This window comes from Rattus norvegicus, chromosome Y (genome assembly GCF_036323735.1).
Source record: "Rattus norvegicus strain BN/NHsdMcwi chromosome Y, GRCr8, whole genome shotgun sequence".
Taxonomy (NCBI): Eukaryota; Metazoa; Chordata; class Mammalia; order Rodentia; family Muridae; genus Rattus; species Rattus norvegicus.
In genome coordinates this window covers 55,937,010-55,962,231 of record NC_086040.1, presented here as the reverse complement: position 1 = coordinate 55,962,231, position 25,222 = coordinate 55,937,010, and the positions used below count along the sequence as shown (strand labels likewise).

The following is a 25,222-nucleotide window of genomic DNA, read 5'->3' as shown; positions in this document are numbered from 1 at the left end:
TGCTGTCACCATACACACACACCCACACCCACACCCACACCCACACACACACACACACACACAAAACACACACACACACACACACACACACACACACACACACAGACGTGTCTGCTGTGCCTCAGGTGTCATTTCCCCACTAAATAAAATGCTCTATTAGGCTTCTCTGTCCCTCTCATGAGTAGCCTGTAATTAAATAACCGCCTTTTAAAATCCTGCTAGTCTGAAAGAAAGCCACTTGAGCATTTTCCTTAGCTGATGAATAACACAGACCAGTGGTCCTTGATAAACAGGCCTGTTCTAAAGTGATGCGTGAGAAAAAGAAAACACTTCTAAAACAATTGATGGGGGATTAGATTCCATGTCTCAGGGTTCACTCAGTAGACTCTGTCCCCTCAGGGAGCAGAGCCCAACTAGGACCAGCTGCATGACTGGTCTTCCAGAGGGTGTAAGATCCAGGAGCGCCACTTCAGGGACTCTGTCAGACCTTGCTTTTCCCAGAATAAATGCTGTTGCTGCCCATGCTAAGCCACTGAAGCCGAAAGAGTGAAGACAAAACAGCTCCCTTTGGAAACAATCTCTCCTAAGGAAGTTCCCCATTAGGGCCAGATGTTTTCACTGCTGCTTCAGGGCCTGATCATGGCTGTAATGGCTGTCTGGGGTGCTGACCCTTTCCTCATAAAGTTCTTCCTAAAGAGTAATTTGTCTCCTCGTCCTTCCCATGGAACCCACCGTGCCATTTACATAACAGATGTCTGTGTATCTTTTTAAAGAGAACAAAACTCAATCCAAATCTTCCCTCTGGCATCCAAAACACTTGTCATTTTCATAGCCAAGTACTTCAGAGTGCTGATTCACTCCTGAATCAAAAATCTCATCTAAATCAGTTTCTGGTTAGACTCGGGTATGATTCACCATGGGGCACATCTCTGCACCGTTTATGAGTCTACAAAATCAATAAAGCAAGATGCATGCTGCAGCTCGCATAAACTGGTTAACTATAACCTCTGGTCAACTCAGCATCACTTGAAGAGAGAAGAAAACAGACAGACAGACAGTCATATACAAACGTGAGGGAGGGCTTAGCAAATGTCTTTTTGTGTTATTATGTTGGTCTGTGGACAGGCCTATGAGGAATTGCCTTGATTGTTGACTGACTTAGGAGGTCTAAGCCCACTGTGGGCAGCACCATTCCCTATGAAGGTCGTTCTGAGTTTTATAAGGAAGCTAGGTGAGCTGGAGCAAGGCAACAAGCAGAGTCACTTGGTGGCATCGGCCTCAAAACATTGTTGTAGTTCCTACTTGACTCTCCTCCATGACCTGAAAGTTGAAGTCAAAACATTTTTCTCCGCTACCCTACTTTCCATCCAAGCATTTTATCACAGGCACAGAAAGGAAATTAGAACAGACTCCATGGGGCAGCAGGGAGGACTGATGCCTCACAGATTCTCAGGAGCATGTGCTTGCAGCTTCTGTCTCTTCTATCACTGTAAGCCACAGTGACCTGGGCAGGCTCAAGAGAATGATGGACAGTCTGCATTACCTTGGAGATAACACAGTCACTTCTGTCCTTATTCCAAGTACAAGAAAGAGTGCTAATGACCCAGTGGTTATAACGTTTAGCAGTGGGAACAGAAAGAGAGGAGGAACTTAACGCTTCCCACAGGGCCAACAAGAGGACCAGAGGCAGAGGTGAAGCTGGACTCTGTAGTACATTTCCTGTGTGGGCTCCCTTCCCCCATCAGTAACCAAACAGAAGGTTCTAAGTCAAGAAAGAAAGAAGCGAGCCATAAGAGGAAAGAAACCCAAGTATCTCAATAATGCTCCTGCCTCAGCTGCACTGCCCAGAGGTTTGTGGGTCTGTGGACATGTCTATTAGGAACTGCTTTAGTTGTTCACTGACTTAGGAGCATCAAGCCCATTGTGAGTGGTACCATTCCCTAGGCAGGTGGGTTCTGAGCTGAATAAAAAGACACAGTCTTGGAGCTTGTCTGCTGCTCATGTGGTGTTTTTTCGGTTTTTTGTTTTCTTACTGACAGAGAGGGCTACAGTGTTGCCTACAGTGAAGCATTGAGCCTGCTGCACAAAACTCAGCATCTTAATGTAAAAGAACTCAAGGAAAATTCCAGATCTAATTAAACAGATAGTGGCCACCTTCCCCCCTTCTCCAATTTCTAGTCATTAACGAATTTTAAGCTCCTGTTATCCCACCTTAACCACAACACACTCTGATCTTCATAAGACTGCTGTGACCCAAGAAGTGCAAGGCACCAGACAGAGGACAGAAGTAACAAATCCAAAACATCCACTGCACTTCCCAACTCAAATACTTACAGAAGCCCTGTCAACCTTCAGTCAAAACAGGCATCAAGTTTCTCTCATTACCTACCCTTTCATTGTCAAAACATTTGCACATCTAAGTTCTTTCGGTTAAAACCATGGGGGACTTCTTTCTACTTTATGACCCATTTACTTTATTGTTGTTAAGCAGAGAAGAGGACAATCCAGTCGAACTTTACTCTAATATGGGACTGATGTATGCATGAGGCTGTCCCTATTTCTTAGTAACTATAAATCTAGATGCCTTTTCCTTGCAGGATGTAGGAAATGAGCCTTCTATCCCATCCTTCCTTTCTAATCCTGGAGTTCTCATGATCACTCTGGCATCCTCCTCCTACCAGGTCAGAAAGACTGGCCACAATCCCTTTTGTCATTAAGGATGAGACCCCACTGTGAGCTGGAGAGACAGCTCAGCAGCTAAAAGCACTGGCTGCTCTTGCAGGGGACTCATGTTTGATGTCTTGCACCCACAAGGAAGTCCCCACATATCTGTAACTCCGGTTTCAGCGAAGACTTTCTGCTGGCTTCCCTGAGCTCCAGGCATGCCCAATGTACATATACATGCATTCAAATAAAACACCCCTACATATATATATATATATATATATATATATATATATATATATATATATGTACGCCTTAGAAGACACGGAGGAAAAGGAAAAGAAGAAAGAGTAGAGAAAGAGGCAGCCCTTTGAAAGCCACAAAAACACTGCATTCAATATTTTTTATTTATTTACTTTATTTATGAGTACACTGTAGCCATCTTCAGACACACCAGAAAAGGGCATCAGATCCCATTACAGATAGTTGGGAGCCACCATGTGGTTGCTGGTATTTGAACTCAGGATGTCTCTTACTTTGAAGGAAATGCCAGGTGTGTTGTGTGCACACTGTATATTATTAGTCCTGTGCTGATGTGTAAAGACAGGTGGATCCTGGGGATTGGGTGACCAGCCTATCTAGCCTAACTGGTGAGATCCAGTACAATGGGAGACCTTGTTTCAGATGATGTGTGTGGTGTTCCCGAGGCTGACACCAGTCTTTCAGCCTACACAAACATGTGCACACAACTGTGAGTACACATGATGCATTCATTACAAAAATGAAAATTGAAATGTGGAAATTCAATAAAGAAAGCTCCTTTCCAGCTGGTGGGGTATAGAGAGGATTGCTTCTCTGAGTATAGTTATCTCTGAAGAGGAAGTCAAAAAATGACGCAGACATGAGCCGTTGAAATATCAGCTGCCAACCCAGGGCCCAGACCTCCTCTCTGGCTGCAATTGCCTTCTTAACATGGTTCCACATTGTCTCCGGGGACCCAGGTTTCCCTTTCCCTATAACTCTGCCCTACTTTGAGCCTAAGAAGACAAAGAGCTAGCCAAAAAAGGAGGGGAGAAAGGACACGAAGGACTGGAGAGGAGGCTGCCAGTAATCCAGTCATATACACAGACCATTCCATTTGCACTCAGTCCACAGATAACAGGCAATGTCACTGAGCTGGATGTCCAGGAGGAAAAGGTAGGGTTTAATAATCAAATAGGTGGCAGTCTTTACAACAGTAAGTTCAGCCAGCTGTGAACACAGTCAGAACACAGAAGAAGATGACACCTGTCTGTGAACTCTGAAATCCTGAATTCGTGTGCATGCTTGTGTAGAAGGACTGTGTGTCTGTGTGTGTGTACACATGTGCATTGTTATTTAAGCTGGGTTACATTCTTTTATTTTCATATATCATTAGTCCGGGACTACTTCATGACTTTATAAATCTTACCAATATAACTTCCGCTGTGCTTGTTAGCTCTGAAAACCCCTCCTGGTCACCCATCGATGGGCTTTACCTTGTCAATTATTTCAGGGGACTTGTGGGTGAGACCCTTTCCGTGAAGCCCAAGAGACAAGAAGAGAACAGAAGTCCCACCTAGACAAAAGATAGCAGGGACAACATTGTCTGAAATGATTCGGGGTGGGTGAGCATGCGGATAAGAAAACGTGAGGTGAGAACTGAGCGCAAGCTGGACACAGAAATGGGGACATTGAACCCCACACAACACCCCACACCAAATGGTGCCTGCGGGTTTAGGCTTAAAAGTACCCTTCCACGGAGAGCCCAAAGGAATCAGTACTGAGTCTCTTTGGACATTGGGGAGAATAGAAAGCCTTTGCCTCCGTTCTCAGTAGAAGAGACGACAGTAAAATGGGTTACGGATGTGTAGGGCTATTGGCAGAAGCAGATTTAAAGAAAAGAACTTGACTCATCGGCTTTGATTTGGAATCTTTATTATTGCAAATGGTGGATATTAGATAAAGATGCTTCACCCATTCTCCGTTCAGTCACAATGGCACTTTCAGCCCATTTCAGCTGGCTATGTGTTCATGGATTAAAAGCCTTTTAATAATATCTACTAAAATTTTTTTTGCTCTCTCCCAGGGCAAGAAAGTAGCAAAACTCTCTGTATGGCCATTATCTGAAGCCTGGACCAGAAAGATAATGGCCCAATGTTTACAAGACAGGTGAGAACGATCAATTATACCCCCACAACTGACAGCACAGCTCTGTAACCTGAGCAGCAGGAATGCTGGAGTTAACCTGGATTTCGGGACCAGCAGATAACTGGGCTTCTCCGGGTGCAGGTTTGTCTTGTGGCAACAGGCAGGGAGCTTCCTACCAGCAACTCTGAGGAGCAGCACGAGGACACTTCATGGAAACCAGGGCAGGAGAGAAGAGAGGAAAGATGTTTTCTGACTCATAGACAAGAGGTCAGAGATCTGAGTCCCTGCCTCTAACAGAATACAGAGACACTCCCACCATGTGTGTATGAACTGTGCTGGGGAATCCAGTGTATGATCGTATTCACTTGCAGTCCATCATTTCCTACCGGAAGAAGAAAACACCCAACTCCATCTAAAGTGACACTGAGAAGCAGGCCGGTTACGGCATGGAAGACAAGACTAAGTAGCCTCAACACAGACATACACTTACATGCATACAGACATTCATGACACATATATCTGCATGGATATGCACACCAAGAACATGTGCACACATGCATGCATGTCCACATAAACATACATACATGGAACACACTGATAATTTTATAAAAACACATATACATATTAGTGGGTGTGCACTTAGTTTCACCCATGCGATATCTTTATACTGTATATATACAATATACTAATATATATGCAATACATACACACACATATATATATACATATATATATAACACACATATACATACATATACATACATATACATATACATACATACACATACATATACATATATATACATGTATATACATATATATGTATGTATAAATCCTAGTTTTGTTGTATCTGATTTCTGTATTCACCCTAGAAAGAGTCAGCCATTTGGTGCCCATTCCTAAAGCTTTTTCTTTAAAAATCATGACTGCAAATAAGCACGTCACTAGGTCAGTCAAGTGTCTGCCTCACATATTAATTAGTCTCCCTCTCTAAAGCTTTGATAAAACACTCTAGCCAAAAACAACTTGTAGAAGGAAATCATTTCTTTGGATTGCACCTTGGCTTACCAGCTTTTGTGGGCAGTCAGACAGGAACTCGAGGAGAGAATTACAAAGGAATACTGCTCACAGCCTTACTCACTAGCCCATGCTTAGTTGGCGTTCTCATGAAGCCAAGACACCCTGGCCTAGGAATGATGACACCCACAGTGGGCTGGTCCCAGCTTCATCAACTGTCAGTCGAGACAGTCTCTCACACATTAGGCCACAAGCCAATCTGATGGAGGCAGCTTTTCAGTAGAGGTTCTCTCATCCAGGAGACTCTATTTCAAGTCTCTTCTAAGTTATGTCAAGATGTCAGTGAAAACTAACCAGGATACCTCATAATCATGAAGACCTAGGTTTGATTCCCAAAACCCACATCAAAATGTGAATGGAGAAAGCTTCTAATACCAGTTGGGGAAACAAGGACCAGATCCCCAGGATCTGCTGACCACCACAGCTGGCATGATTGGTAAGCTCCTGGCCAATTCAAGACCCTGTCTCGTAAACACAGACCATGCCAGAGGATGAGGCCTGAGGTTGTTCTTTGACTCTGCCTGAATGTGGAGACATATACACACATCTGCACACATAGGCATCTACACACACACATGCACACAGTTTAGATATATAGATGATAGATATTAGATTAACAAATTTTAGATAGATAGTAAATAGACAAATTATAGATAGACAGATAGACAAATTATAGATAATAGGTGGATAGATAGATAGATAGATATTAAGTTGATGGATGGATAAATGGATGGATAAATAGATGATAGATGATAGACAAATGATAGATTAGATATATAAGATAGACAGCCAGGCAGACAGACAAATAAGATAAATAGACAGCATTGTATTTGAATGCAACTACTGCAGAATAGACTGGATGTTGACCGTTCAGAACGTAAGCTGTATTACAGGGGAACTCACAACTTCCCCAGAGAAAACAAGCATCCTATTCCAGCAGAGAGGTGCAAACAGATGTTTGTTTTCCCTATGCCTTCGTGGTTCAGCACTGTGTATCACAAGATGAAAAACATACCACCATAATTAAGCATTAATTTTGTTGTGGCAGAAAATGAAAGAACGGCACCTCAGTTAGCCAGGAAGGCAGCTCCGACAAATGACTACATTTGACCTGAGCTTTGCTGAGCTCTGAAGTAAGAACTGTGGATCCCAGGAGGCCTGAGCACTCAGGCAAGGCTCCTGGAGAGTGAAAATGTCCTCTCCCTACAAGAGTGATAGTTCTCCTTTAACTTTTAGCAACTTCTGTACTGGCTGTGTCCTCCCTGCAGCCAGTGAGGTCATTGTAGTGCTCTAGGTTCCTGAATTATGGATCTGGCCAGTAAACCAGTGTAGAAGTGGATTGTAGGATGGTTTCCTGCCTGGTGGTATCCGGACCAGCACAGAGGTGCAGGGATGTGGGACGAGGATGACGAACATCCTTCCTCCCCTGGGTCCTCTAGAACCTGTGCCCAATACCCAGCATTAGCTTTGCTGCCTTAGGTACCTGGTTCTGGTTATGTTAACATAAGGTGACTTCTGCTACTTTTTAACCTACATGAATGTCTAGCAGCTTATTTTATGTGCCCTATCCTGGGTAAACCTGAACAATGTGTGTTCACCTAATGTAGGCCTCCAACTACAAACGATTCTAGCCAGGTCTGCCTTATCATGGCTATTCAGGAGCAGATGAGAGCAGCAATGGATTCAGTGTGAGTGCCTTAAAGTGGCTACAACACATGCCCATACATGGGGGATATCACAACAGACGTTCATTCTCTCAGCATTCTGGAAGGTGAGTGTCTAGTGCCTAACACACACACACACTCACACAGAGAGAGAGAGACAGAGAAACAGAGATAGACAGAGACAGAGACAGAAACAGAGAGAGACAGAGAGCTCCCTGTCCCTCCCCTTGTTTCTGCAGGATACCACTATTCTTTGCGTGTGGACAAATCGTCCATCCCTGCCTCTTTTGTCACATAGTGACCTCCTCTGCTTCCCATTCTTCTCATGGGCTCAGAAGTCAACAGCAATGGAGTGGGAGCCAACTCCAGTCCATATGGGATCAACTTCACTCAGCTACAATGGGTAAGGCCCTGCCTTCCAATCAATGACACACACAGACATTTGCATGTAAAGATGTCAACTCATCATTCTGAAAGGAGACAACAGGATCTTCACCAACTCTTCACCAAGCGTAAAGCCAGAACGGTACCCTTGGCTCTCAAGACTGTTTCTAGTTAGCTGAATGTTGCCTGTCCAACGTCTTGCCAGCAAGAACACGCGCAGACACCAGGATCCTTCTGCAGCAAAGTGTTTATTACATCTTGACGAGGAGAGAGCGAACCCCAGAATGGCGCTGCTTATATACACCCTAATGTGGCGTGTCCACGCCTGATTAGTTGCTTACCCATGATCTCATAGTCACGCCCTGGAGTGGGCAAAGATCTGGCACGAAGGCACTCTTGCACATGCGCACCCAGTTAACTTCCTGAAAGGAAGTCGACTGGCGCGGCGAAGGCTGGCACCATCTTGTAATAGCGGAGGCTATCCTGGCCTTCCACGTGGGGCGCAGTGGAAGCCAGCGCCATCTAGTGGTGGCGAATGTTATTGCGGCCCTCTACATCTCACCCTTATAATTTATATAATTTTATAGCAGTCATGATCACCCTATTGCGTGCAATGAGGAAACCTCAGCGATGTGCATGGGCTGATCAAAGGATCACTGAGTCTCTCTCATCCCAGTGCAATGGATCCACAGATCCATGGGGTGTAAGAGCAGAGAACTCATATACAGGGAGAGTCCCTCTCCTCCCAGTGCAATGGATGCACAGATCCATGGGGTGCAGGAGCAGAGAACTCAGATACAAAGAGAGTCCTGTGCAAGATAACCAAATTCCAGGGGAGGCCCCTAGTACAATGCCCACAAGTGCTTGAGTGATAACGGCCTTGTCACGTTTCTGTTGAGATCTGAGTTTGCAAACCAACCAAGTATGAACACTGATCCACAGCATAGGGCTACACCAGACAGAGCCACTCCCGATAAGTAGTGGGGACCTCATTTGGTCCTCCTCAACTGTTACCACCAAGGGCCGTAGTCAAGCCGCTCCTATAATAAAATTTAGAATTCCCAATTGTTAGCAACTTCTCCAGAAAGTTCACCCACTGTGCTTGTCTAACAATAGATTGGGGGAGGATAACTCCAGACACTGCAGACACAATGTCTGCAGCAGTAATGGCTGCTACAATAGCAGCAAAAGTGTCAAGGTCTTTTCCAGGACAGTTCAGGATCAGTCATTTTTCTCTCGAACAACCAGCAGACAATGGAACCATTTCTGAGATCTGAATAACAGAATTCCCTAGTCCACTGTAGCTTTACGCAGGTAGCATTCCTGTAAAGCTACAGACTGCAAGATGACAACACCAGTTAAGGCAGCAAGAGTCAGCAGGGGAATGAGGGGGGCAGCAATGGCTGGAGTCCAGTCTTCTACAGAAAGTAGCAGTGCACAGAGGGTCAGAGAGCAGGCCACAGTGGGACGGGACACACGCAGTGGTAACACTTACTGCAGCAACGCCAAAATCTCTGTGATGACAAAAGATGAGGGGGAATCTTCCATCTTCCTCTCAGGGCAGGAATGACTCCAGGGACCCGAACCACGAGAGCTGAATCTTCATGCTCCCAGTATCAGCAAGTCTCTGCAACCACCTCTGGCAGCTGGCATACTCTTGTAGCATCTTGTAGAAAAAACACAAACATTCCCTCTTCTCCATATAAAATATCTGGACAGGATCATGTCAATAAGTGGATCTCTCTATTTCACCTAGGCAGAAGTATGCCTAGTTGTAGGGTGCCATAAACTTTGGCATCCAAAATTTTAAAATTGAAATAAAAGGAGCATTATTTAGCATACAGGGATAACTCCCCCTTTTTATTTATTAAGATATAGTAAAGATATTATTTATTAAGGTAAGTCCTCGAGGATTAAATTGAGGACACTGAGCATTTGTATTTATAAATTGACTTGTATACCAAATTATTGTCTCCAGCATAATTGTATTGGATATATAAAGAATGAGATTTTTTTCACTAATTGTTCTTATGTAAGGACTATAATCTGTCTGGTATCTAGTCCTCCCTTGCTAAAGAGCCCAGGCAATCCTGTTTGAGTTCTTAAATGTCCTATAAAGGAACAGTATTTAGTGCTCTTAACCACTAAGCCATTTCTCTAGCACCTCACAAACTTTATTTACCTAAATATAAGCATTAATTAGAAATGTCAAATCTTGTAAATATTGTCCATATTCAGTCTTACTAAAAATCCCTGAGCTGTCAGGGTGAGGCTGGGCTTTGAAAGTAAGCAAGTGGAGTCTTCCTCTTTTCGTGAGGGTGTGTTATCAACTCCATTACCATTTTCAAGGAGCTGGGTCTATGGTTTTGTTTAGTTGTCTGAGCCAGAGCATTGAAAGGACAGTGAATTGTCAAACAATTCACACTGAAATCATCACTCACTGATTTTATGTAGAAAACCTGCCTCTAATAAAGCATTAAGTAATTGTAAAATTTGAGGGCTAGTAGTATCTAAAAAGATAAAACCTTTTAATCAATTGTAAACCACAAGCCACACATTGGCTATCAGTATATGAATTGCAAGCTTGATTTTTTAACATTTAAAAACAGTGGCTACAGCATGTAATTTTGTTTACAGGAAATACAAAAGCATGCAAAGAGTAAAATTATCAATTTTGTCTGAAAAATTTGTATATGTAATAGGCCAAATATCAGTATTTTGTAATAACCAATTAACTGTTGTTTGGAATAAGATATGTTTTACCAGGTTTCTTTTCAAAATACTTCCATGACTCCAGTCCACAACTCTGTATTAACACAGCTGAAGCTTTATCTCCAATGTGCATAAGAAAGACCTAACTCCTCTGGTAGGGTGAGGTACTTAGCCAATTAACATATCCTTAGAAGCTTCAAATTAGCTTCAAATATTCTTTTCTGGAGTATTGCAACAGCTACTCCCCAAATATTAAAGCTCATTTTGAGAGCAAATGTTTGTAGTAAAAATTTCCATATACATTGAAAGATTTAAGTTCTAACTTCTTACACTGAAGAAGCAACAAAATTACCTAATATGAGGCTGTTAGCAATCCTCTAAATCTATCCTGAAATGGCAGTTGGAGTAAGTAAAATGGCTGTAATGTTCTCACAAGTTACAAAACCTCATCAATCCTTCGTAAATCTTGTAACAATCTCTACCTGTATGATTTTTCCTTAATTAAAAATAAGTTTGAGTTAGTCAATGTAACACTGGCAATCCTAATGATAATCTTTAAGTACTCTTTGTAACACCAGAACACAGCCACGAGGTCACCTGAGTTCTGAGTAGTGACTAGGCAGCTGTCCTTAGGGCAGTGGTAATTAGCATAAGAATACCGATAGCACAGGAGCCGGATGTAGATCGCTCCTAAGAGACACAGCCAGAATACAGCAAATACAGAGGCGAATGCCAGCAGCAAACCACTGAACTGAGAATAGGACCCCCGTTGAAGGAATCAGAGAAAGAACTGGAAGAGCTTGAAGGGGCTTGAGACTCCATATGTACAACAATGCCAAGCAACCAGAGCTTCCAGGGACTAAGCCCCTACCCAAAGACTATACATGGACTGACCCTGGACTCTGACCTCATAGGTAGCAATGCATATCCTAGTAAGAGCACCAGTGGAAGGGGAAGCCCTGGGTCCTGCTAAGACTGAACCCCCAGTGAACTAGACTGGTGGGGGGAGGGCGGCAATGGGGGGAGGGTTGGGAGGGGAACACCCATAAGGAAGGGGAGGGGGGAGGGGGATGTTTGCCCAGATACCGGGAAAGGGAATAACATTTGAAATGTATATAAGAAATACTCAAGTTAATAAAAAAAAAAATATATATATATATATATATATATATATATATATATATATATAAAAAGAATTCATTTTAAAACAGGAATTTTTTTTTGTAAAAATATTATACTTGGGAACCTAAATGTTAAAAAAAAAAAAAAGAATTAAGCCCTTATATCGCTCAGTTTGCATCTTTGCGGGTATGCTTCCTAACAGTTCTCTGTGGAAATTCTAGATTCCTCCTTGTGGAATTTTGAAATTTTATGATATGCAGTGTTATTCCTTCCATCTGGCTGCCCCAACACTTGGCTATAAGAATATTAAAATACTGAACTCCTACATAGCAAGTTAAAAATTCGTAAAGTTCAGTGCAGGTTATTGTGTATGCAATCCAGTTTATTGGATGGCAGCGTTATACCGAAATGTATACATTCTACTTTCCAAGAAGACTGATAAATAGTAAATCGTGCTTGACAAAATAAGGCTTTTTCTTATTCTCGTACATTTTGATGTTAGGCTTTCTGTACATTACCAACAGCAAGTTTTCATAATTTTGGAAAATATGGCATAGCAACAAGTAATATGCCTAGTAAAAGTGTCTCATCTTGATATTACACATACTAACATCAGTCTTCAGTGATGTTTAAACTCCATCTAACTAAGTCTAATTGGAAATGGAAAATAAAACTAAATTACAATCTAGTATTCCAAAACATTTTCAACAGCACCTCATGTTTGAGCATTCCATTTATGTAAGTGATCATAACTATCATTCTGATTATAAAATGTATACTTATTGCATTTTAATAAAGTTAAATATATAGCAGGCAAACTTTTAAAACTTTATAGTAAGAAAATATAAATATTGTATACTCTATGCCCATAAATTATATGGTCCACGTAATGTGTGATATTCTTTCTATATCTTCGCAACAATCAAAATGGGAATTTCACTGTTGTTTTTAAAATATTTTAAGGAATTTTTCATTTATTTTTTATTCATTTTCCATTTGGGGGAGAAGTAGACAGATCATATAGATCTGGATACTATAAAATTTGCTGTGTTCTGGAGGATAATTCTCAACCCATGGTTCTCCTGGCTTTACCTCCCATAGCCTAGGATTACAAGTGTGTACACCCAGTTTTGCATTGCTAGGGATTGAATCCAGGGTGTTCTGTGTGCTAGGCAGGTATTTGCCAATTGAGCTACATCCAAGCTATTTCATTTTCATTCAAAGACAAAAATCTCTTAGCATTTCTCCTTTTCTTAAAACCGATCATTCTCATCAGGCACTTGATTTTGTTCAGATTTCTTCTCAGTTGGTCTGTGAAAATGTTCTGTGAACATTTCCTCTGAAGATTTCACTACTGTGCTAATTCTCTGTTGACGATCCTTGAAACCACCCAGTAAATGCTTTGAATGCCTCCTACTTCCTATGTTCTAGGGCAAAGAGCAAATTATTTATTAACAAAAATCTCCTTAGGTTGAGCTTCAGTCTCTCACCGTGTTATGTGCATTTATTGGCTCTACTTCTGTCTTCTGAAGCTTCTAGATTCTAGTAATTCTAATGTTCTTTGGGGAAAATATGTCTTTTTCTTGGAGGAGAGGATATAAATGGTCTAATCAAACTAGTACATCAACAGACATGCATGGCTGTTTTACCCTGAATTTCATTATGAGGAAGTAATAAAGAATTTTCTTAGAAAAAAAAAAAGAATACCGATAGCTTTAGGGTAAACCACAACTTTGGAAAGGAAAACTCACTAGGCAACTGTTCTTGGGGCAGTGGAATTAGCATTAAAATACAGATAAAAAGTTTGACTGCCAATTCTTATATATGAACGCAAGATGGTATGGTCTCCAATACCTCTACAAAGAGACAATGTCCTAAATTCTTTTAGAAGCCTGGTTCCTAGAATAAGAATTCCATAAAAACATTACCTCAATTTAGACCTGTCTCCCTAGGTTGGCCCGTGTCACACGCTATCTAGAAGGACTCCATCCAGATTACCAGCTTTATGTCAACTTTTTGTTACCAATATTATACCCTTATAACCATATCTAATAACTTGAAAGCCAATAGTCCATAACCAAGGCAAATAGAGCATATTTATACATTATATACATTATTATACATTATCAGTACATGAGCAAGTTTTACCTTTAAATTAAAACAAACTGTCTATAACTTTCTATTTGTGGTTATTAGGTAAGAGCCTGTGGCTCTACTAGAAACACTGTTTATATAAGAAATTGTCTTACTTAGGGTTCCTATTGTTGTAAGGTAACATTGTGACCAAAAGAGCAAGTTAGGGAGGAAAAGGTTTATTCAGCTTACACTTCTACATTGCTGCTCATCACCAAAGGAAGTTGGGACAGGAACTCAAACAGGACAGGATTCTGGAGGCAGGAACTGAGGCATTTGCTATGGAGTGGCAGTGCTTACTGTCTTCCTCTCATGTCTGGATTAGCTTGCTTTCCTATAGAACCCAGGACCACCAGCCTAGGAATGGTGCCGCTCACATTGGGCTGGGCCCTCCTCCACCAATCACTAAGAAAATGCCTTACACTTGGATCTTGTGGAGGCATATTCTCAAATGAGGCACCCTCTACTCTGATGACTCTAGCTTGTGTCAAGTTGGCATAAAATCAGGGTGGTGGTTTGAATGTGATTGTCCCATGGGAAGTGTGACACCTTGTTGGAGTAAGTGTGGCATTGTTGGAGGAAGCATATCACAGTGGGGGTGATATGCTTCTTCTCCAACACCATGACTGCCTAGACGCTTACATGATTCCTGCCTTAATGAAAATAGACTGAACTTCTGAACCTGAAAGCCTGCCCTAATTAAATGTTGTCCCTTGGGGTTGGGGATTTAGCTCAGTGGTAGAGCTCCTGCCTAGGAGGTGCAAGGCCCTGGGTTCAGTCCCCAGCTCTGCAAAAAAAGCACCACCCCCCAAAAAAATATTGTCCCTTATAAGTTGCCTTGGTCATGTTGTCTTTTCACAGCAATGACACCGTCAGACAACCAGCCAGTATAAAAACTCCCAAATAGCAGAATTAATCAACGATAGAAAGTATTTACAAGTCCTGTAGTGAGAAACTTATTCTTGAGAGAAGAAACAGCAATGAATGAGTCCAAGATAAGGTTGCCTCCATAGAAACACTTGGAGTGTAGATGTGGCTCAGAAAGACCCCATGGAGTGCACAGGGGCTTCTCAGGAGGAGAGAGCTCCATGGTCAGGAACCACAAAGGATTTTAAAGTCATGGCAAATGGCCTATGAAAGTGCTCAATGCAGCACCTCTGCATTGGAGTCACCGTCAAGAGTTTTCTGAGGATAAGCTTACATGTGAGTAAAAGACGGGAACTTCCTGAGGCTAGATAAGATAAAAGGGCCTACAGTTGTGTAGGAAGCCATCCAGACGAAGGAGAGCCAGGCAAGAATAGCCAGTGCAGGAGCTCTATGTGGTCATCTAGGGGCATTGAAATATTACAGGATACAACGGAGTCTAACAGTGCTCAGGGAAGCTAAACACAGAAACCACGTAACACCTGACATAAGCTCACGGCATCCTCATGTTCTTTTTTAAATTACTTTTTACTGATCATACAAAATAATGGGCTTCATGATACTTTCAGGAATCGATAGATATAAACTTAGTTTGGCATTCACTTATCTTTAGTTATCCTCATCAAAATGTCCTCCGGGTAAGCCTCCACCTCACATCCACCTTCTGTATTGATGGCTTGGCTGTTGTTTAAGGAACCAAAGAGACCAATATGGATGTGGTCCAAGTTCATCTCATTCTAGACACACTCTGTTCTTCCTGGGCCTCCTGCTTCACATTTTGAGAACTCCATCTTGGAATTCCTTCGTCCCTCAGCATCCTCTACTCCCTCATGTGTTCTTTAGTCTTTCTTCCACATCACCATCAATTTAATCTTTCTTACCCTCATCCTGGTCTCTTCTCTGCATGTGAAGTTTGGATTTATTTAAAAAGATGACTTTAGGGGCCTGGAGAGAAAACCAATTGATTAAGAGCTCATCCTCTTTGAAAGAGAACTTGGATTTTTTTCTTTGAGCTCATGTCTAATGGCTCCCAACCACCTTTAATTTCAGCTCCAGGTGACCTGACTATTCTTGTCTCTGTTGTCTCCTGTATTAATGCCCTGCCCCTACACACATAATTAAAAATAATACTTCTACAGATGAAAAACAGGTTTCATTAAGTTTTGTTAGTCAAAGAATCCCCAATCTTCTCTGATTCTGAGTCTGCTTGGATCAGTTTATTGGGTTTCCCCTTGAGTTCCAAGACCACCTCCCTGTTACCTGCCCCTCTTTCCCCAACGGTCTGTTTCTCCCTCAAACTTCACCTCTGAGAGTCTATTTATTTCTGGCCCCTCTCCACTGCTTCCTAAACATCCATCTTTTTTTTTCCCCCGTGCCATCCCTGCTCCTTTAATCCTCATCTCCAGTTCTTTCCTCTCCCTAAAGACCAGACCAGCTCAGTCCTGTTTGTTTTAGCCTATGTGACATTAGACTTACCTTGACCTTTCTGGCTTCCTCTCAATGTTCCATCCACCACAGTCAGTCTCCTCCACCAAAGTGTTCACACACAGAACGTCACATCGCACATTTTAATTTTTAGAGCAAAAACAAATTCCACTGGAAAAGATACTGGGGTTGTCAAAGGCCCTTGGGTATCTGAAACACAGAAAAACAAACATTTTCCCCCCAATTCTATAAATTCCCCATCTATGTCCCCCAAACTTTGTGAATTTCACCTTAACGGATCTTTTCCATCAGATTATAGACATAGATGTGGACATCGCCATCAAACTTGATGAAGTACACGGAAGGCTTGCCTAGTACTTGTTAAATAACTTTTCCCATCTTTTTGGACCCATCGCTTCTGGTGAACTGCACACATTGACCGGTTAAGATGTTTCTGTCAATGTCTGACTTCACCTCTGCTGGAGTAATCTCTGGAATGATACGGAGGTTACCTTCTGTGTAATCATTCAGGAGATGGTAGATGTATAGGACTGGATCTTTCTCGTAGGTGATGTAAAACCAGTCCTTCATGATCGGCACCTGGGCTAGGACCACCCCCCTCCAGTTGTCCTTAGAGCCATGTTTGCCCTCAAATTTATGCTCCACAGCTCGGCCAACCATGGCACTTGAGAGATGGGCGTCTTTCACTTGAGGAAACACTACTTTGTGAGTCAAGACCTTAAGCTTTAAAATCCTCTCATCGCTGTTAAGTGCCAGTCCGTAGACACAATCAATTCCATCATACTTGACCAGATAGAGAGAGGGATTTGTTGACACTTGATCTAGAACTATGGCCTTCCCCTGGGTGATGGCTCATCACCTTCCTTCCATCCGTGAGAAATTCTGCAGCCCACAATGTTCCCCAGGGCCTGGGGAGAAGGCCTCCTCCTCCTCCGCTTCTGGAATGATGGTGTGCTCATCCTCCTCAGAGACATCTTCTTCTTGGCTGCAGACCTAGTGTAGTAGGCCACGGCACTCCTGGTCCACTGTCTTGTGGCTATAGTTCTGTGTTCAGGCTTCATACTTGCCCATGGCTTGGGTTTGAAGAGCTGACCTGCTTAAAGCAGACACAATGGTGTTGCCTCTGTCATATGAGTGCCTGCAAGAACAATGGGGGTGGGGTGGGGGAGGGCGCTTGACCAAGGCTCTTGTCTAAGAGAACTTTGGAGCAGGTGAGGAAGGCGATGGTAAACGGGTTTGAGCATCTGAATCTAATTCTGTCATAATCAGATGTTCATAGGAGGGTTGGGCAATGGTGGAGCACACCTTTAGTTCCAGCACTCAAGAAGCAGAGGGAGGCAGACCTCTGTGAGATCAAGGGCAGCCTGGTCTACAGAATTAGTTCCAGGATATCCAAAGCTACCCACAGAAAAACCCTGTCTCAAAAATCAAAATCTAAAATTCATAGGAAAATGAAAAAATGGTTCTCTACAGCTCAGAATAACATATTCAGACACATTTCTTCAGGCCGAGGCACTTTTCTTCTGCTGAGGAACATCACTTTGAATGGCTAGGTCAGTGTGGGATTAAGTATCCCTGTCCCCACTTTAAGCAAGCAGAACAGAGAAAGGATAGCAAAGGAGCCAGAAGGGTGGCCACACCCCTCTTCTACCCTCTAACTATGAGCTATGTGAAAACATCCACAAGTATCTGCCCAGAGACAAAGCACACCAGTCCACTGGCTTTCGGTACTGTGCATCCTGACCCAGCCCCAGATTTATTCCGTGATGCTGTTGGATCTTCGAACGCAACAAGAGTCTTTTGTGTAGGCAACAACAGCCATTTAGAAATAATATCTACTGGGTTTGGGATGACTCAGTGGTAGAGCAGTTGACTAGCAAGCACAAGGACCTGGGTAAGGTCCTCACCTCTGAAAAAAAATATAAAACAAACAAACAAACAAACAAACAAAAAAACAAAGGAATATTATCTCCTAAAATGCACAGGGAGAAAGAGAAGCTTTGGCATTTTAGTAGAATTATGAATTAGATATAGTTAGCAAAGTATAATGAACTCCGGAAACTGACTAGCCTAGACCATCCGCCTAGCTCTCAAACGTGGAAGACATTAAAACATAAGGTTAATTGATGAACGAGGGCAAACTTTTAGCTTTCTGGGCTACAAGGGTCCCAGTTATCTTCATAAACGTATTTACCGAAGAAAATGTCCTAGTCGTTAAGATTCTGTCTTCTGAAACTGGTCAGGCACCAAAAGGCTGATGAACAATTGTGGGGTTCAGGAGCTGAATTGGCTTTCACACACCACTGCGAAGATAGTGAACCCACCTTCAAGGTAGTCTAATGCCTCCAAGTGGAAGAGATGCGCAACCTCCGACCAGTGCTCTGTGACATCATCCAGGCTCTTCTTATGTCATAGAAGCCCTCAGTCCAGTTCCTTCCCTAGTTACCCTTAGAAACTTCCAGCATCTAGGTTTTAGCTTCTCATGTAGCCTCCTTGTGACCCAAAATAAAGTCCCCACCCAAATATTCTGCCCAAGTAGCTCTTTTCACGCATTTTTATTTTCTAAAAAAGTCTTTGGTTTCTGAGTCACCAACATCCTTGATGGTTATTTTCCCAACTCCTATCTTTTCTTTGGTTATCTTTAAGTCATTCTCCATATCACAAATATTGCTAGGCTCCAAGACAGCCCACTGGATAGCACACCAAAATTAGCTTTATCAAAACCCACAATTAGAGGAGGGCCATTTTTATTCAAACAAAGCTGGAATTTGACAGGATTAAATACCGTGTTTTAAAGTCAATGGCAATCATGAATTATGGATTCTTTGCAAAGAGCGAGGAAAAATTATCTCCTGGACCTGCTTCCAAATTCAGGATAAACTGATGACAAACCCGATATCGACCAGTCATATTTTAAATGTCTTTATAATTTACCAGCACTTCTGGTTACAAGGAATTTATTAGATCAAATGCAGTAAAACAGGATGAAATAGATGAGGTAATTTTGGTTTTGAAATATGGGTAGACAGAATACTGGATGCAGGTAATTATGAAATTTACCTGTAAATTACAGGGCACTTTAATTGTTTGTGTCACATAGTTCTTCAGAATTTCAAAAGGATTCTTTTCAGAACCCTCCCCTGTCCCCACTACACTCTGACCATCCCTTCCCTCTTCCCAATAATTCCCTTCCACTTTAACATTATAATTTTTTTAAATGTACTTAGAGCTTAACAACTTATGGCAGCTTATTAAAATCTGTCCACTTTTCTTAGTGTACCATCTGCTTTTTCTCCCTTCTATCTTAGTTTTAAGCACATTTTCCTTCATACTTTGAACTTTACTCTCTCTCTGCCCTAATGACTACTCTGCCATTATGTACCGGTTGGTCCACTATGTGGCTGACCTCAATGTGGGGTTAACTCAAATGACATGTTTTTTTCCCCCTTTTCTCCCCTTCCTCTTCCTTCTTTAGGCACCCGCTGAGATTTACAGCCTTGGGGATTTTTTTTACGCCTCGAAAGCACACACACACACACACACACACACACACACACGCATATACACACAGAAACACTCATATAAACACAAACACACAAACACACACATACATACACACACAAACACACACATATGCACACACAAACACACACACAAACATACACATATAAACACTCAAACACACAAATACAGAGAGAGGCAGAGATAGAGACAGAGAGAGACACAGTGAGAGACAGAGAGCCCATGAGAAAACATGTGATATCATCTTTCTAAGAACAATAAACTGAGACAACTTTCAAAAAAGGGAAGAACAAGTAGGCAACAAGAAAAATAATCTAATCATAGCCATCAACTTGAGGAGGAAAGTTTTCTCACTCTAGGCTTCTAGGTACCAGTCTGTTACTGAGCGAAGTTGGGGCAGGAACTCAGGCAGCACTCTAGAGGCAGGAAAGGAAGCAGAGACTACTTAAAAATGCTGAGTACTGGATTGCTATCCATGACCTACTCAGCTTTCTCTCCTTCTCATACAGCCCAGGACCACCATCATAGGGGATGACACTACCCATAGTGGGCTAGACACTTCCACATCAACCATCAAAAAAAAAATTCCTTACAGATGTGGCCAAAGGCCAATCTGATGGAGGCAATTCTTCAGCTGAGGATCCTTCTTCCCAGGTTGAGTCAAACTGACAATAAAAACTAACCAGGACCCCTGCACACCCATTCTGATTGCCACATTGTGTGCAATAGACAAGCCATTGGAATAAACTTAGCTGTTGATCACTGGATGAATGACTTAAAAAATGTGATATACTTAAATGTGACTTTCATCTATGAGTAAGACCAAAGGGTTTTGTTCTCAGAAAAACGGATGGAACTGTAAAATACAAAATGTTAAGTGAAACAAGCCAGACTCAAACAGACGATTGTGAAATTTAGATTTTAATAAGGGATATTAAGTGAAAGGGGGCATTTAGGAAGAGGAAGGGGAGCAGCAGGGTGTGTGTATGTGTGTGTGTGTGTGTGAGTGTGAGTCTGTGCAGGTGGAAATGGAGGTGAGTTGTGAGGATGAAGATGTCTAATGTACAGTATAAAACTGTACAAGGAGTCACAAGCAATCCCACTGACTTGTACATTTAAAGAACATCGATATAAGAGAGCTGAGTCTAAAACAATGTTTTGATTAAATTGGGGGTTTATAGTTTAGAGATACTATAAAGTTTATTCATATTTTCCTTCCCACAGGTGGCTCTTGCTGTTTCGAGCTTGATACTGGTGACAGGATATGGCAATGAACTTTGGTGTCTGTACCTCATTAATAACCCAGAATTCACGTCATAGAGTGAGGCTACCGTGGGGAAGGAGGTAGTTAGAAATCTTAAGGGTACACCACGTGGGAAAAATATTGCCCACCCCCACTATAGATTTCCAAATATTCACCGTCATCTCTGGTTTGAATGTAATTGCCCAAAAGTAATTTTCTGGAGATCAATCCCCAGTGGGAATGAAGTTGTGAAGAATTGATTAGATAAATAGGGATGCAATCTACAAATAAAAATTCATTAATGATGCTATTGTGGAAAAAGGTTAAATTATGAAAGGGAGTTTGGCTCCCTCTCTTTTATCCTAGCCCATTGGATCCCTTCTGTGGTGACAACACCCACAAGAACTCCTTCCTCTGCCAATGGTCTCTTCATCTTGGATTTGCAGGCTTCTGAATCAGAATCATACAGAATCTGTATCATTATAGACTAGCCAATCAGTGCCATTCTGTATGTCCACAGAATCCTAAACGTGCCTCAGAAATGTGAGCAGATGGGTCATATGTGAAAGCATAGCTGGCAGAGAGGAGTAGGTTGTTAGTGCTGACTGAAGACAAGATGGGATCAAGGTTAGTGTGTGTGTTCTTAATGAAAGAAACAGCACAGAGGAAGAGTGTAGATTGGAAAGGTGCAGCTTAGAAGGGACTCAGACATCTACTGTTGGCCTTGTTTGGACAAAGAGCCATTAGGTAAGAGGAAAGATCACTAGGGATAGATTCAGCCACTGCTTTTGTCTAGCAGAACCATTTTTATAATCCTCATCTTTGAGGATGTAAAAGAAAACTGCCTGGAGTCAGTTGATATGTCAGTAACCATCAAGAGTGTGTCCACTATTACAGAGGGACCCAGGAAAAAGCCTGATCTTGGAAATTCCTTTGCCTTCCAGAGATGAAGACTTCTCCCCGGCAACACTGGGCAACCCATCTACGTCAATAAGGGCATCCAACTAAGTCCAGATTAGTGGTTCTTAACCCTTGGATTGAGACCACTTTGGGAGCTCAAAACACCCTTGCACAGGAGTCACATATCATATATCCTGTATTCCAGACATTTACATTATAATTCATAACTATAGCAAAATTAAAGTTATGAAGTATCAATGAAATAATTTTATAATTGGTGTATCTGTATTTAAAGGTTATGTTACGAAGGTTGAGAACCACTCTTCCTGACCCCTCTAAAATATGCCTGTTGGTATGAACTGGAGGTATAATCCCTTTTATTCAATCAGGCAAATACAGAAAAACCAAAACACCACCAAAAGGTTATGAAGGATAAACAGCCACTGTACCCACAGTGTCAGGATATCTTAGACAAATGATGTCAAAATGGAAATCTGGTCACACCATGACCATCCCCCTAAATGAAAAGCAGAGGAGATAAACCAGTTCCCTGGTGGTGGCACCAAGAGAAAACCATTGTCAGAATTGTCAGCAAGGATTTTAAAGTCAGGATTCAAGCGTCGTCAATGAGAAACTTCCAAAACAGGCAGAAGGGGTTGGGGAGATTGCCTACTGCATAGGAACACTGGTTGTTCTTACAGAGGATCATGGTTCAGAGGATCTGAAGGACTCTTTGGTCAAAACACACACACACACACACACACAAACACACACACACACACACACCCATAGAGATAAATTTAAAAAACAAAATAAAAAAAGGAGCCAGGTATGTCCCTTTAATCCCAGCAATCAGAAGCAAGCTGATCTATGTGAGTTTAATGCCTACCTGGTTTATACAGTGAGTTTCAGGCCAGCCCTACCTACATAATGAAATCCAGTGTCAAAATAAAACAGAAAAGAGTGTTATATTTATTTCTGATAATGTAGGCAACAGAGAAACTATTTATACAGAGAAAGAAATTATTGTTGAGAGAATCAATAGGCTGGAAGGAGACCCCAATTCTTTGTGTCACTACTCCATCACAGCCTCAGCAGGAAGCAAGAATGGGTACAGTTAAAAAGGAAGCAGGGAGAGTATGAGTAAAACTGTGGACACGGATCAGCACATCAGCAACAGAAGCAGACAGAAAACCAGCTAGGATGAGATGGCTTCACCAGCCAATGTCTCTGACTGACAGTCCATAGTACCACCAGGATTTTCTTTTCCTTCAAGTACCCCTGGACTTTTTAGACACTCAGAAACCACAGAACAAAGTGTGGCAAATGCATAAGAAAAGATGTCCTGTTGGACATATTTGTTTATACAGGTTTCATGTAGCGCAGGCTGGCCTCAAACACACTATGAACACAAGGATGATTTTTAACTCCTGATTCTCCTAGTAATGGGAGTATGGGCATGTACCACCACACCAGGCTTATGAGGTACTGTAGGTTGAACCCAGAGCTGTGTGAGAGCCAAGTGAACACTCTGTCCACTGAGCTGCATCACCAGCCCCTCGGGATGTGCTCTGCTAATACAACAAAACTAAAATAGAAGTCTTCAATAATAGACAACAGGAGTCTCCCAGTCCAGAAATATTAAATTACATATTCACAAGTAATACATATGTCAAGAAATAATGTAACTATGTAACAGTAAGAAAAAAAGAAGAAGATAGGAAACATACTATCAAAATGTGTAAGACATAACTATGACGGTGCTAAGAGGAAACTTTCTTTACAACACTAATTCTTAGATTAGAAACAAAGACCAGTAACCTAAATTTTTATCTACACTAGAAAATAAGAAAATAATTAATTCAATGAAAAAAATAATTGTTAAAATGAACCCCAAAACACTAAAAATAAGAAATTAACAAAAAAATAAAAGAAAATTAAACACAACTAGTTTTCTTTTTTAAAGCAAAGAATGGCATTTCATCGTCTCAATTAGACCTAGATAGAAAAATATAAGGTCTATTCTGTTTGGCGAATTAAAAAAAAAATAGAAATTGCTGTGTTTTAGAGTTTATGCAGAACACTGAACCTGGTACCACAGACAAAAATTAAAAAAAAATTCATCATTTAAACCCTTTTTAATGACAGTGTTTATACTCAACATTTGTCTCCTATAATCTATTTAATATTAGACAAGATTTCCAGGGATGCCACAGGGAGATTATGCAGTGTTGAAACGGAAGCACAGCATTGTATTCCCAACACAGACTCTGATTGAGAACATCATTGTTTTTATCATGAGGAAACTAGCACAAGATCCAAGCCCAGTCTCCCGAGTCGTCGTCCCATCTTAGAGCCATTTCTTCAGACATCACTTCAGCTGTGTCATATTTTTCTTCAACAATCGAAACAGACTTGTTTGCTGCACTCTTTGGTTTGCCATGCTGCTAGGGAGATCCTGGACCATCAGACATGACGAAAGTTCTCCCTCACACCCCCAAACTACAGCACTGGTATCAGGGTAGAGGAAATAGAAGAGACAGAAACCAAAAAAGAAAAACAAAAACTGTTGTTGTTTGGAGAAGTTTCATGTAAGTAGGCCAAGCAGACCTTGGACTTTCTATGTAGCCCAGGTTGGCCTTTGACTTACTATGTAGCCCAGGCTGGCCATGGACTTACTCTGTAGCCCAGGCTGGCCTTGGATTTACGATGTAGCCCAGGCTTCCTCTGGACTTACTATATAGCCCAGACTGGATTTGAACTTGTGATCTTTCCGAGTATTGAGTATATAGGTATGCACTATCACACTCAGCTTTGTATCTGTTTATATTATAAGTGACACAGCTGTGGCCCCTCATTTTCCATCCTCCCTCAACATCAACAACAGCATCCACAATCACCCACTAGGATAATCCCATCCTTTAACTCACCTGGTAAGGTAAGACTTTACATTAGAAAGAGTAAGCAGGTTCTTCCTCCTTGTTAGGACACATTTGTGTGGAGGTATTTGAGTGATTGTTTGAGTGAGCCAGTCATACCTTAACCTGGTTCTGATATTATGACCAAGACGAAAAAAAAAATAAACAAAAGTAAAGGAGATAGGTCCAACACTGGGACTTGAACCTTAGAAGTTGAGGAGATGGATCACAGGTCTCAGGTAAATGATGGGTAGGCTTTGTGGCTCACATACAATCCCAGTCCAGGGAGGTAGAGATAGGGCAGATCCCCAGGGCAAAATAGCTGTCAAGACTGGTCATATTGG

The 25,222-nt window shown here is 41.8% G+C and overlaps 1 pseudogene; it reads right to left on the bottom strand.

The window, feature by feature from the left end:
- Window positions 1-16,340: 16,340 nt before the first annotated feature.
- On the bottom strand, window positions 16,341-18,663 carry LOC134484262 (Y-linked testis-specific protein 1-like; annotated as a pseudogene).
- Window positions 18,664-25,222: the final 6,559 nt, after the last annotated feature.